Genomic DNA, 2,628 nt, shown 5'->3' with positions numbered 1-2,628 from the left:
ATGCAAATCAAAACCACAATGAGGCACCATCTCACACTGGTCAGAATGGCTGCTATCCAAAAATCGACAAACAAGAAATGCTGGAGAGGGTATGGAGAAAAGGGAACCCTCTTACACTGTTGGTGGGAATGCAAACTAGTCCAGCCACTATGGAGAACAGTGTGGAGATTCCTTAAAAAACTGGGAACAGAACTGCCATACAATCCAGCAATCCCACTGCTGGGCATACACACTGAGGAAACCAGAATTGAAAGAGACACGTGTACCCCAGTGTTCATCGCAGCACTGTTTATAATAGTCAGGACATGGAAGCAACCTAGATGTCCATCAGCAGATGAATGGATAAGAAAGCTGTGGTACATATACACAATGGAGTATTACTCAGCCATTAAAAAGAATACATTTGAATCAGTTCTAATGAGGTGATTGAAACTGGAGCCAATTATACAGAGTGAAGTAAACCAGAAAGAAAAACACCAACACAGTATACTAACGAATATATATGGAATTTAGAAAGATGGTAACGATAACCCTGTATGCAAGATAGCAAAAGAGACACAGATGTATAGAACAGTCTTTTGGACTCTGTGGGAGAGGGCGACGGTGGGATGATTTGGGAGAATGGCATTGAAACATGTATAATATCATATATGAAATAAAGAGCCAGTCCAGGTTCGATGCAGGGTACTGGATGCTTGGGGCTGGTGCACTGAGACAACCCAGAGGGATGGTACGGGCAGGGAGGAGGGAGGGGGGTTCAGGATGGGGAACACGTGTATACCTGTGGTGGATTCATGTTGATGTATGGCAAAACCAATACAATATTGTAAAGTAATTAACCTCCAAATAAAATAAATTTATATTAAAAAAAAGAAAGCTGTGGTACATATACAACAATGGAATATTACTCAGCCATTAAAAAGAATACACTTGAATCAGTTCTAATGAGGTGATTGAAACTGGAGCCTATTATACAGAGTGAAGTAAGCCAGAAAGAAAAACACCAATACAGTATACTAATGCATATATATGGAATTTAGAAAGATGGAATGATGACCCTATATGCAAGACAGCAAAAGAGACACAGATGTAAAGAACAGTTTTTTGGACTCTGTGGGAGAAGGCAAGGGTGGGATGAGTTGAGAGAATAGCATTGAAACATTTATATTATCATATGTAAAATAGATCACCAGTCCAGGCTCGATGCATAAGACAGGGCGCTCAGGGCCACTGCACTGGGATCACCCTGAGGGATGGGATGGGGAGGGAGGCGGGAGGGGGGTTCAGGATGGGGGACACATGTACATCCATGGCTGATTCATGTCAATGTATGGCAAAAACCACTACATTATTGTAAAGTAATTAGCCTCCAATTAAATAAATTAATTTTTTTTAAGTATCAGAATAAATGCCAAGAAATGCTTGTCAGGCTAAGGGCTCTTCTGATATTTATGATAAGTAATATAGAAAAGTATGTGTGTGTTAGGGGAAATAGTGGATTATTGTTTAATCGGTACAGAGATTCTGTTTGGGATGATGAAAAAGTATTAAAATGATTGTCATGAGAGTTGCTCAACACTGTGAGTGTTCCTAATGCTATTGAATTATATGCTTTAAAAGGGTTAAAATAGTAAATATATTTTACCACAATTCAAAAGTTGCCCCCAAAAAATTATTGTAAGGAAATTTTAGTAGAAAATTTACAGTAAACCCTGTATGTCATTTATATATGTATATAAAATACATAATAAGATACCCATGTAATTTTGAGGCAGAGGAGGCATTTTAAATCTCCTTAAAAGTTATTGACAGGACTGGTGGCAGAGCATAAGAGACATGGGTCTGGCTACGCGGTTTCATTTCCCAGCTCCGAATGTTTGGGCTCAGGCCCCTCACTTATTTTCTCTACCTCAGTACCCTCATTTAATTAATTGAAACTATAATGATAGCACCTACTTCATAAGGTTGCAGTGACACAACGGAATGAGATAACAATCTAAGAAGTTAGAATACTGTCTGGCATAATAAATACTCTTATTATGAATGGCAAGACTCATAAACAAACATAAAATCCAAGGAAAACTCTGCGTGAAATATTGAAACAAGTATGTCGAACAGCCTAGAAATCAATCATAAGGTTGTGAAAAAGCTACTGCTACTGCTAAGTCACTTCAGTCGTGTCCGACTCTGTGCAGCCCCATAGACAGCAGCCCGCCAGGCTCCCCCGTCCCTGGGATTCTCCAGGCAAGAACACTGGAGTGGGTTGCCATTTCCTTCTCCAATGCATGAAAGTGAAAAGTGAAAGGGAAGTCGCTCAGTCGTGTCCCACCCTTAGCATGGACTGCAGCCTACCAGGCTCCTCCGTCCATGGGATTTTCCAGGCAAGAGTACTAGTAAACACTCAATTCACATACACAGTATAGATGTTCAAAAAATATTTTAAAAAATCATAATTTTTCACCTATTTATTTAGTCAATGCTAAAAATCAGTAGTATCTGAATGCATCATTCAGGCTTGTGTTTAGATGTCGGTAACAAAATCCCCAAACGTAGCTTCAACAAATTATGAGTTTTCTCTTTCACTCATTTCTGAAGCATCATCCTCACAAACTCACCTCCATACTCCCA

Source organism: Oryx dammah, unplaced genomic scaffold, assembly GCF_014754425.2.
Source record: "Oryx dammah isolate SB20612 unplaced genomic scaffold, SCBI_Odam_1.1 HiC_scaffold_7, whole genome shotgun sequence".
NCBI classification, from domain to species: Eukaryota; Metazoa; Chordata; class Mammalia; order Artiodactyla; family Bovidae; genus Oryx; species Oryx dammah.
The sequence above is the reverse complement of the archived record's forward strand: the minus strand, read 5'-3'. Positions refer to the sequence as shown.